The sequence below is a fragment of the Setaria italica genome, chromosome II, assembly GCF_000263155.2.
Source record: "Setaria italica strain Yugu1 chromosome II, Setaria_italica_v2.0, whole genome shotgun sequence".
In the NCBI taxonomy this organism is placed as follows: domain Eukaryota; kingdom Viridiplantae; phylum Streptophyta; class Magnoliopsida; order Poales; family Poaceae; genus Setaria; species Setaria italica.
In genome coordinates, this window is record NC_028451.1 from 44,520,905 (window position 1) to 44,533,069 (window position 12,165).

The window sequence follows — 12,165 nt, forward strand, 5'->3', positions numbered from 1 at the left end:
GGATGAGAGATCGTGAGCGGAGGAGCGCAAGGTGCACAGGGGACGAGGCCGGCCCAGTGGGGGGCGCAGAGCCTGTCTATGGGGTGGTAAGAACTGGCGGCAGCGAATTTTTATTTTTTTAATTTTTTAATACCCTAGACCCCTTATTACCGAACTAGGTGCCCTTATTACCGAACTAGCAATACCTGTTGCGAAACCGGTATAAAAAAGAATTCCCAACCGATAGTAATAGGGTTTTCTCTGGTAGTGGTCCCCTCCACACGCGTACGAGTTCTCTCGTTTGATTCAAAATGTTTCCGCCGTTATACCGTCTTCCTCTCCGTTTGCAAAAAGGATAACCAGTGACCGACCTTCTCCACTAGAGGTGAACCAAGCCAGCCACCGGGGGGGGGGGGGGGGGGATTTGTTCGCTGCGAGTATTGTAAAATCCAGGATTTGGCGCTCCTAATCGGGGAATCGGTGCGCCGTAAGCCTTGTTTAAGGCGGTCTTACCTGTGCTCCGCGTGTTGATTCGTTCACACTGATGCTGCGCTTTTCGCCACTAATTATTTGGTCACAGTGGATGTGGACGTGTGCGATCCGTGCTCGGGGTGTGATCCGTTGGGCGAGCCAGCTTGGGACCCGCCGCGGTGGGACGCCCGGGATTCATTCAGTTACGGTCACGCATTATTGAACTCGTTGGTGGCCCAGCTGGACTCTGTTGTTGTGGGCTTAGTCCTAGGGTTTAACCTTACCAAACTGGCTAAAACTGAGATGCAAAATTCATAAGAGAGGTCTCTTGATTTGGCGTAACTTTGAGAACACTCCCTATTTAATTTATAGGAATCAAAACAAAACAAAAGAAAGAGAGAGGTAAATCCAATTCTGGATACGATGAGGACGAGAGCACATTATTTTTATTTTTCTCCGGTGACAAATATATTCTCTCACAACAAATCTAACGCATGCAAGTCTGATGAGGGTTAGAGTTTCGGAATTTCGAGTTGGAAGAGGATTAATGTATACAGGTGATGATGGTGTGGGATGGACAAAACGATGAAGCAGCATTGCCCCCCTCCCCCCGCGCGATTGTGGTTGTGGATAAGGCTGGTTGGGGAGGGTGAATGCTAGGGGGTGTCATGACCGCAATTGGATTTGGCTGTGATGACGCCGTAACCAGATTGGAAGCAGCAATTAGACAGGGGGAGCTCGAATTTAAAAAAGGGTGTGTGCATGAGGGGAAGATGGGAGGAAGGTGGTGCTCATGGACCAGCAAAACAAAGGCTAGCGGTAGGGCAGGCATGCGGAGGAGGAGGCAAGGATGAGGTAGGTGGTGAAGGAAAAAGAGAAATGTTGTGGTTTGTTACATCTAGATATAGGAGGGGCCTCTCAGGCATGCTAATGTTAGCACGAGAGACCTCTCCATCTAATTGCAAGCAAACTAAAACATATGTGCGGATAAGATTATCTTGTGTCAATACAATTGGTTTAAGAATTACTTACAATGGTGCTAGCGGATCATATCGAAGAAATGTGCAAGACTCACCTGACTCGATTGTGTATATTGTTTCGGATATCATCTTTTGTCCTTGCCGCTGGAAAGAAAAAAAGGAGAGGATATGCTTTGCCAGATCAACAATCTTGACGTACTACACGCAGGATGATCATATCGGAAAGGATTATTTGGGATTTATCCATCCCCAAAACACTCAATTATTGTACTATATGAGGAATCTTTCTTTTGCCATACCCATATACACGCACTCCTGATCTGCAGCCTAAGAACGCGCTAAGCACGCAAAGAAATGTCCAGCATAGCGATAATAGTCTGTTTTACAGATCCTAGTATTTCTGCCGAGGTACACAGGTAAATGCAGTCTCCAAACGAGCAGCAACTAATTTACCGTGTTAATACTGTGGAATTTGGAATCCACAGACCACATCCACTAGTTCAACTCGGACAGTCTTTGTCGACACAGAATCGTAGAGAAAGGGGCCGAAACACATGTCAACTTCGATCGGGATGTGACACTGCCGTGCCACGTGTAATGAGCCAGCTACAAGCAGTGCCCGGCAGGTTACTGTTACCACTTGCTACTACTGTAGCTGCTAGTAGCCATGGTTCATGAGCTGATGGGCATATAATTGCCTTGGCCGGCCGGTCGGCCCCCGTGTCACACGACTCACGGTCAGGACTCAGACCCATCAGCCGTCACCCATGCATATAGATGGCCATACGGGCGGCCCAACCGACCTGGCACGTTTAGACCCGCACAGTAGTGGTGCCGGGCCGGGTCGGCCCACGTGCTAGAGGAGCGGCCCAAGCACGGCCGGCTGCCTTCTTAGGCGGGCCGTGCCGACACGTTGGTCCAGCGGGCCTTAACGGGCTCGCTGTGCTCGTGCCAACCCGCAATTGGCGGGGAAGGTGGCGGAGCGCCGGAGCCACGGAGGGTGCGAGGGGCTGGGGGCAAGGGAGGTGCTGAGGGTGCCGGCCACCACCTCCTCGACCGCGGTGACAGCACCGGCGCCCCAGGTTGCCTCGCCCCACGCCGGACACCTACTGCGCGTGGGCGCTGCGGTCCGCGCCGAGGTCCCCCGCGAGCGGGACTTCCCCAAGTCCGCCTCCACGGGGAAGGCGCGCCGCTCCTCCGCGACCTCATCTCCGGCACCAACAGATCTGCGAGGGGAGGAGGCGAGGAGGCGGAGGGCGCGGGGGAGGGACGGGAGGCGGCGGAGGGCACGAGGAGTTGGGGGCAGGGGAGGCTGCGGAGGGCGTGAGGGGCCGGCGGTCACGGGAAGGTGCAGGGGAGGGCCGGGAGGTGGCGACAGAATGGAGGAGAACTTGAGAAGGTAGGGTTGGGGGTGGTCAGATGGGGGAGGATTTTATATGTGAACTGAGCGAGCCTAAACAGGACGGGCCACCTGTTGAATCCCGACGGGCCAAATGGGCTAGGCCGTGCCGGGCTAGCACGCGAGCTGAGGCAGCAGCCCAGGCTCGACTGTGGTGTGGGCTGGGCCGGCACGGGCATGACGGCTGCCGTGCCGTGCCGGGCCTAGACCGGGCAAAAAACCGTGCCGTGGGCTGGCCCACGGGCCACGGGCCATATGGCCAACTATACCCATGCACGCAGCCTGCGTTAGGTCCCGATTCGCGTGGCGCGGGGCTGGTGACGCGAGCAGCGGTGACGCTTGTGCTACCCATCGTTGGGCGCCTCGTATAGCCCGATCACTCCGTGTGCGAGGCGTAGCGTGCTGCGACAAGAAATTTGCTGGCTGCTTGCTGCTAGCAGCTGCGTCCATGTATGATCCGTGCGATGCTGAGCAAGACCTGTTTATGGAAAGGAAAAGGCCAATACGTGGAGACTTTGGAACACCGAAAGGAGATGTCGCGCGCGGGGCGCACGTGTTGATTACTTGATTGTGGCGAAGATTTTCGCTATCGAGCCGTACGTGTCTCACGCTCTCAGGCCTTGAGCACGTTTTTTTTACCGTGATCAGGGGATTTATCTATCCACTACTCCGGCCGGGCATTGTTAATCCACGTTTTTTTACGCTAGATCGGGGAATGGAATCTGTTCCTTGGCTTGACTCTTGCTAATCCGGTGTGTTAATTTTCATCCGCGTGTTGATCCGTTTCAGTGGATGCCGAGCTTTTCTCTTTTGCCTCCTCCTTTTCTTAAAATGAACGAATCGTATAGACTTGGAAATCAGGTCTCAAAGACCCGAGCTTCGTTGTACAGGCAAACTTGGGTTTGAGCCGGATCACTAAGATATGGTTGCTTGCCTTGGGAAGACACCTTTGTTGATGGGCGTCCAGCCGGAGCCCGGCCCTTCGAACCAACCTGCTGGTCTAACCAAAAATACACATGCGTGATGAATAGCAGTAGTACTAACACCTTTTGAAGGATCTGTATACAAAATGTATATACAATACGACTGTGAAGCACATAGATTGCTGTCAACAGAGAATTTTCTTCGCATTCACCAGTAGTTCTTTAAATTGAAAATAGCGGACTAACGTCTCAAGAAAGAAGACACCACTGGATTATTTTACTGTTTCTTAAGAGGATGAACAGGCACATCATAGAAGTTTAGGGACGCTGCTCTATATACGCCTTCTCTTTTCAAACTTTAAATAGACCATATTTTGGATATATAGCTTGCTTGTGCACATCACCAGTTGGTGCTGATGATTGTGTATTAAATAATAACACGATCACAAATCTAGTAACTGCGATCTAACCAAAGATAAACTTGTTTATTTCAGTGGCTCTCAATCTCGCTGTTCTGCTAGTGAAAGCGTGCTCGTTGACGTCAATCTCCTGATGCGATTATTGAAGAATCGTTTCACCATCTGGTCTTTTGTGTTCAGGTGGTAAGGAAGGATCAGTCGTCTGAACGTATGAAATGGTTGGACGTGATGTTTGTGACATGGGAGTCAGAGTCAGGTAGTCCATGGAAATGGTTTATCCGATGAGATCTATGACTGAAGAAGATTAACAGGGATGCGTAGCAGACAAGATGCATGGTACAAAAGCAGGTCTAGCTAGAAACTAGCTAGAAGCCGGTAGGAAGGACCGGGTACTCGTGTAAGCTAGGACAAAGGAGTAGTAGACAGCTATATGAAGCGTTGGAAAGAGAGAGCGAACAATTAAAGATGAGATCCATGTCAAGTAGTTGTTCCTGTTTATCATCATCAGATGTGTAGTGATAATATTATTTTTTGCGTGGGAATATTTGGAGAGAATATTGGCGGTGCTTGGCCTAGGATAAGATGGCTCGGCTCCAATTCAGTAAACAATTAGATAAACTACAAGGGTCTGGTGAAATTATTTGCCCACGTCATCCTAGCTATGGCAATATGCCAACGGCCATGGATCCATGATCAGCTAATTGATAAATAAAGGAAAAACTGCAACATTACTTGTTTCTCCGCGAGCAGAAAATTGACTACATTGTAAATGGATGCTTCCTTTTTTCCTTTCCCCAAAAGTTAATTGCTCGATTAAGTTGGTTGAAATTGATCCGTAAAGATTGAACACCATCTCTAGCTGCGCATAAGGGGCCTCACCAGAAAGTGAAATTCTTGTGCAACTGAGATATTAGTAGAACCACCCGAATTTGCATGACAACCACATGATAGAGAAAAGTGAAGGAAACTGGGGAAAGCAAAAGGAGAAAAATGCGGCAGCAGTACATAACTTGGGCCCGAGGGCATATCACGGCTTAAAATGCTTGTTTGGATAGGTGCAGTATCCAAAGTAAACCGTGCCCTTTTGGTTTGAAGTGGACGTTAATTTATTTTTATCCATCTGGTGGGTTTGAATCAGGAGGGGGAGATTCCCCTGGTCTGTTAAGTCTATGTATTCTTAGTTGTAGGTATTCATTCGTGGATGACCGAGGTCGGATGATTTTATCCTTAATCTAAAAAAAATCTGGTGGGTTGGAAAATTAATTTATTTTCCATACTGGTATATATATAATCATTACTACCTTCCCCCCTTTTTTTTGCTAGAAAGGTACTCCCATTTATTTTCCATCTGGAGTATAATAAATACAGTATAGGGCACATTTTACACTACTATAATCGGGGAATTCGTGCGCCTTGTTCAAGCCGGTCTTACTGTGCTCCGCGTCCGCGTGCTGATTCGTTAACACCGATGCTACGCTTCTCTCCACTAGTCATTTGAATCACAGTGGATGCGGTCATGTGGACGTGTGTGATCCGTTGGTAGAAAAGCATATCTAGCTACAAAGTAACTACATACAAAATCTCCAACATCCGCTTGACGGTAAAATGACCAACAGATAAGTGCTAGACATGTATGATGAAAAGCATGTCTAGCTAGAAAGTAACTACATAAAAAATCTCCCAACTTCCGCTTGACAGGAAAATGACCAACATATAAAAGCTAGACATGTATGGTAGAAAAGCATGTCTAGCTAGAAAGTAAGTACATCCAAAATCTCTAACTTCCGCTTGATAAGAAAATGACCAACAGATAAATGCTGCTACATAACACCCATAGTGGAAAATGTCTAAGTATCCAAGCCACATTTTACTCTACTTGATTGGAATCAGTCTGTCTCAGAAAGCACTTTTAAAACCAGAGTACCATCAGAGTAACAGAAATGAAGTGATGACAGTTGGGCTTCAAGCTTTATCCCCCGCATCAGAGTACCTCGCCTCTGCAATCAGAACAGTCTTAAGAAAGTGCTACAACTAAAGAACACAGAGAGCCGCCCGCGTGCTGCAGGCCCGAGAGAGAGGCGCCTGGCAGTGTTCTGAGCTAGGGAAATTCTGACTACAGCGTTCCGCTGAAGTAGAAACAGCCAACTGTCACAGTAGCCCACAATGCTTGCTTCAGCAATGGCAGCCACTTCTGGTTCTGGAAATCTGTTCCTTAACCTGTGTGTGTTGCTTCTAAACTCAACCCTGAACCTCTCAATGATTGGAGCCAGTGGAATAGTGACGGTTTGCTCCCAGACATACAACCGACGTGTGTGGATACGGATTGTACCCAGGTCAGTATCCAATGAGCAGACAGCGAGAACACCATGTGGGACACAGAGAAATGGACTATCAAAGTCCCATGGACACTCGATGGTACCGATTACATTAGCAGCACCTTCTGTAATGGTGGAGAAGAGGATGGACCCAGCAGACACATGAAAGTAAATGGTGTTCTCCACAGTAACAACACTGCCAGGCTGGAAGGCTCCCTCTACCAAACCAGCAAAAGGTTGCTGTACCCAAATCTGCTCCACAGAGTTCCATATCCGAACACCCGCCCAACCACCATGAAAGAACACCAGAGCTTCATTGTTGTGATATGGTACCACCAAAGTGACTCTGGGGCTAACACCAACTCCATCAACGATTCTGACATGGAGACCAACTTGACTGATAGTTATATAAACTGGGACAATGATGCGTTGATCAACCTCCGGATTCCATATAACCAGCTCGGCAGGAGAAGAGAGACTGATGCAGTGAATCCCAACATATGATGCAACCACACTTGGAACACGATGTGCACCAAATGCTTCCTCCAATGATGGGAGTTATCACGAATGTCCGACCCAACAGTTGCTCTTCTTTGCAGTGTGTCTGTTCCAAAGAGGAAACCAATCGGTACTGATCCTCCCCGACTTGGTTGAACAGTATCAACATTGGCTGCCGGGCTCACGAGTGCTGTAGCTTCAATGAATGCCAGATTCCATTGGTGGCCAAGGATGCGCAACCTCTGGATCTTAGATAAGTGTCCGAAGGATATATCGAAGAAGATCACCGGGCATCCGATCCATTGCTCTGAAATAGTACAAAAATGAAAGGAAAATGAGACAACACAAAACCAATGACAGTGAAGAAAAACAATGGTCCAGCATCTTAGGAAAACAATACAACAAACATAGGCTAACAACACTAAACAACAGATAGTAATTTAAGAAAAAAATAGTAAACAATAAAACATATATTATTATGACATCTAGGTACATAAGGTCAGCCATCTAAATCAATTGCAAAAACCCTAACTGATTAAACTAACCCAAAATATACGTGCAGATCACGTGGATCAGGGTCAGCTAATGGAACAACTTAAAAAGATGATCCGAATCGACCAACCAAATGGAATCTAAACCAACAGCAAATGGATTCTGAGATTGAATATTACCAATAAACAAAATAGGGAGAATATGATGTAAATCTAACAGGAACTGACTGCCCAGCATATCATGTTCAATGGATTCAAGTGATATAACAACACAAGGAAACAAAACAAAACTACCCGTGCCTCAGGTATAATAAGTGCAATCAAGTTTAAAATCATCACTGCATAAAGCCCATTGCCTCAGGTATAATCAACTTTAAAATCATCAGCCAAAAAATCATCACCAAATTGCCCGGTTATAATCAGTTATGAACAAGTACAGGCAAGTATACAAAATCATGGCAAATTGTCCAATGCTTCAGCTTATCATTGCATTAACAGAATAACTGGATCTGAGCAAATTGTCCAATGCTTATCATGGCAAAATCTTATGGAACGGTGAGAAAATGAGGATAACAAAGGGGAACCAAAGAAATCCACATGGGAGAGAGATGAGTTTAGGGCCTGGAGGCAATCCACGAGGAGCAGATCGGAGACGAGAGTAGAAGAGAGGGAGAGAGCAAAGAGAAGAAGAGCTTCACCTATGCGGCGGAGGTAGAGGGAGCGGATGGCGACAGCGAGAGGGGAGTGGCTAGAAACCCTAGGTGGGTAGGTAGGGTTTAGCGTGCACGCACCGAGCAAGGGCTGCAAGGCTTTGGCGTTACGCTGGCCCTATGTGTGAGCCACAGCTCCGTGGAAACACGTGAAATTTTCAGCATCCGGCACGAGCCAGGCTGGGGAGGGAGGCCAGTTTGCACCTCGAGGGCCTAGCCCAATAGCTGTGTGGGCATCCAATCACGGGCCGGTTGCATCCGGCGAGCTTGGACGGGTTGAATGCAACAACCATCTGGAGGGGAAGCCTCGGCTGATTGAAACTACCAGCCATGCGCGAACGAAGTCACTAGTCACACCACCGAGAGGGAGGTGGTCACCAGATCACCATTCAGCCAAAATGCCAGAAGGAGACGCAGCAAATCTTCGTGCCCGGCGATGCTGGTTAAGCCAACCGGCCAGGGGCATCACGGAGCCATCGGTGGATATGGGCACATGGCAAATCTTCTCGACAGCTACGGGAGGTGGAGGGTTAGATGCGTTTTAGGTAGGGAAAAGGAAGGACGGCAAAGCAGCGGCACGCTGAGTACGGCTAATCAATGAGATTAGGGTTAACACGGGTGCTATGGTATTTATAAACAGCGCAGTTGGCACCATCGGCGTCCCAAATTCCCTATTGAGTACAGGAACGGATCTAACTACTGTAGTAGACCCACCACTCAGTGGTTGGGGTGAATTCCAAGGGCCATCACTCAACCTCACCCTCCCCGCGTTGCCCCCGCGTGGGCTACACGGGCGGGCAAACGCCGCCACCTCCCACTCCTCCCTCCTCCCTTCCCTTCGCCATGCCGCCGCTCGACCCGGCCACCGGAAGTTCGAGCGGCCCGCAATGACGGCGGCAGCGGGGCGGCCTTTTTCTCAGAGGGGCGGCTCGTGGTGGCGCCGGTGAGGGTGGCCGGATCTGGCACCGGCAGGTGCAGATCCAGAAGGCTGGATCCACCGACGACGACGGGGGGCGACGGGCCCCGGAGGCGACGGTCCCTGAGGTGCGGGGGCAGACGGCCGGCGACGGGCCCTCTAGGCGAGTGCTGCCACGATCAAGGCGGTGGCTCAGGGCGGCGGATCCGGCATCCTAGAGGCCGGATCCGACATCGCAACAAAGGTTCAGGTGAGCGGCACGGCTAGCGGCGGTTCGACCCAGGTGCGGAGGTGAGGAGTCAATGGCCGGCCCAACAATGTGCCACGCGGGGGAAGGAGATGCGACGACTGCGACGGCTCACCCCGACGGATCTGGGAGGCCGCGGAGGCGGTGGCCAAGTGCGGTTGTGGCAGGAGGAGGGCCGATGATGCGGTGGCGGCTCCATGCGAGAACAACGGCGGCCGATTGAGGAAGCGCGGCGGCAACACGGTGGCAGCCAAATGTGGGGTGAGCAACAGGCTGGCGGGGAGCGTGGAGCGAGCATGGTGCGAGGACCAGCTCAGGGCGGTGGCAATGGCGGCCGCGGATTCCTCTTCTCCCACCCACGTGGCACGGCAGCTCATGCGTCTTCAACGGCGGTGGCGTGGTGTCGCGGTTGGGGTGGCCTGCGCAAGGCATGCCAGGGACGCCATGGAGGCGCGGTAGGGACGCCTGGCGTATGGGCACGCCAGCAGCACTGAGGTGGTGATGCGGGCGTCGTCGGGCCACCTCTCCTCGGCTGAGGAGTTGCGGAGGCGGCGACGGGAGATGGAGGCAGCTCGCGCGGCGTGGAGAAGGTTGCGTGCAGCGAGGCACATGTGTAAGGTGGCGATGCTCCGAGGAGACGCCCGACGACGCGCGATGGTGAGGCGGTGCGACGGTGGCCGTGCGCGAGGAGTGGGGGTATGGCAGCGTGGTGCGTGGAGGCGCGGCGGCGAGCGAGCGGAGGTGGAGGTATGGCGGCGTGGTGCGTGGAGGCGCGATGGTGGCGCCACCCCGGATGGGTTGCTGTGACTGTGGTTCGGGAGTGCCGAGCCATGAGCGTGTAGCGAGGGGTTGGGATGCTCCGGGTGAAAGTCCTCATCGGCGTTCTTGCTGGTGGAGATGACGGTGGCACCTTAGGGCGTCGTTCTCCCCGTTGGGGACGTCATGTCTGAGCTACAACCCTGCTGCACGGGGTCCTCTGGGTGAAAACCCTGTACAGATCCTGGAGGAACGACGACGGCGCCATTGGCATCGTGCCCTCCATGGAGGCGTCGTCTCTAGAGACCCATCTCGGTTTGTGGCATTGTTGGTCCATTGGTCGTGGGCGGACGCAGCTGGTGGCAGCAATTCGCCGCGTGGCAAGCTAGATGGGTGTTGCCGAGGCCACGTGGAGGCGATCGCAGTTATGGTGGCGGACAGGGGTTGTCGTATGGTTGTCGATCTTGGCTGCTTGCAGCAGACCGCCGCGGCTGGTGTTGCTTGGCAACGGTCTGTACGGCGTGGGACTGCATCAGAGGACGATCCTTGTGGCAACGGCATTATGGGACAACTAGTCTTGCAGCGGATTGCGGCAGGTTGCTCAGCTTAACTAGGCTACTCGGTGCGGTACATCGTCGAAAGACGGCGCAAACGACTTCTCTGGCTTGTTGATATAACGGCGGAGGCTTTTGCGCGAGTGAAGCAACGAGGCGAAGTCGACCTGCGGCGGCGGCTTGGCTGATCGATGGAGATCTTGTGGAGCGGGGCAACATTGCTCACCACTCTGACAGCAATTAAAGAAACGGATCCGTAATGTGGAGTATTGTGGTGGGCGTGGCGAGTGCCACGCGCGTGGTGTCTCCTCGAGGTGTCGAGAGCGAGGTGGAATCCAACAACGGATGTGGTGAGGTCTCTGTGCGTTGTGTTATCATGGTGGCGACTGTGAGAGGTCCAGATTTGGTGGTATCACTCTGTCAGGTGGAGTGTGGTGCTGCAGCGACACTGCAGCGAAGGGTCCTGCATGGCGGTGGCCTTCTCGGTGTGGTACAGTTAGCTTCCATCTATTTCCTATCGATGCAGGGCCACGCCTGGAGGTTTTGACAAATACATGAGCGTGAATGTTGGTGGGTGCCGCCGTGGTGAGTGGAGTGTTGAGGCGGTGTTGACGTTCCAATCCAACTGATCAGGTATGATGGTTTGGAGTTGAATGATTACCCGTGTTAATGTCCCAATCCAACCGGGTAATTCTATTTTCCTTTCTTTTCTTTTTCCTGACTACAGCCTTCGGTTTAAAAAACACGACATAGTGCGGTTCGTTAAAAAAATTCAATGGCCATCTTGTCTCCCCGCACGAAATAAACAAAAGGAATCCCCCGCAAATTCCGGATCCATTGAATAGGTTTAGGCTAATCCCGGAACAAAAAAAAAATTCCATACCACCTCCCGTGCAGCCCGGTGGATGGAAGCCACGCCCCCACCAATCTAGAAGCATGGTTATTTTCAAAACCCAAATAAGTACTTACATCTAAAATAACCCTTCCCTTCTACTCTCTCTGTTCCAAATTATAGTTTATTTTGTTTTTTTAGTGTATAAATATTATTATGTCTAGATACGTAATAATATCTATGAATTTAGAAAAGAAACGACCTACAATTTGAAATGGAGGGAGTAGCCAATATTTTCACTTGACACTTCAAGAACCCAAAGAAAAATAAATGTTAACCGACTATATTATTGATCCGAGGCCTTCATTAAAGAGAACTATACGAGGGAATGCTACACTGAACACTCATAGCAAAAATGGACAGAGCATGTGGAACAATCTGCAACAAATTCCAACTTTGTAGTTCAACAGCCAACAGAACAGTAAATTAAACAAGATGGTATCAGTAGAGCAAGCAGCAGATACTGGAATGCAAGAGGGGAGAAGGGAAAAGAAAAGGATACCTTTTTACAACGATAAGCTCCTGCACCTCGATCTTCACCTCAAGCAACTTCACAAACACCAAGCAAACCATTCTCTCAGAAATAATACAATTCCTTTTCCTTCTCATAACCAT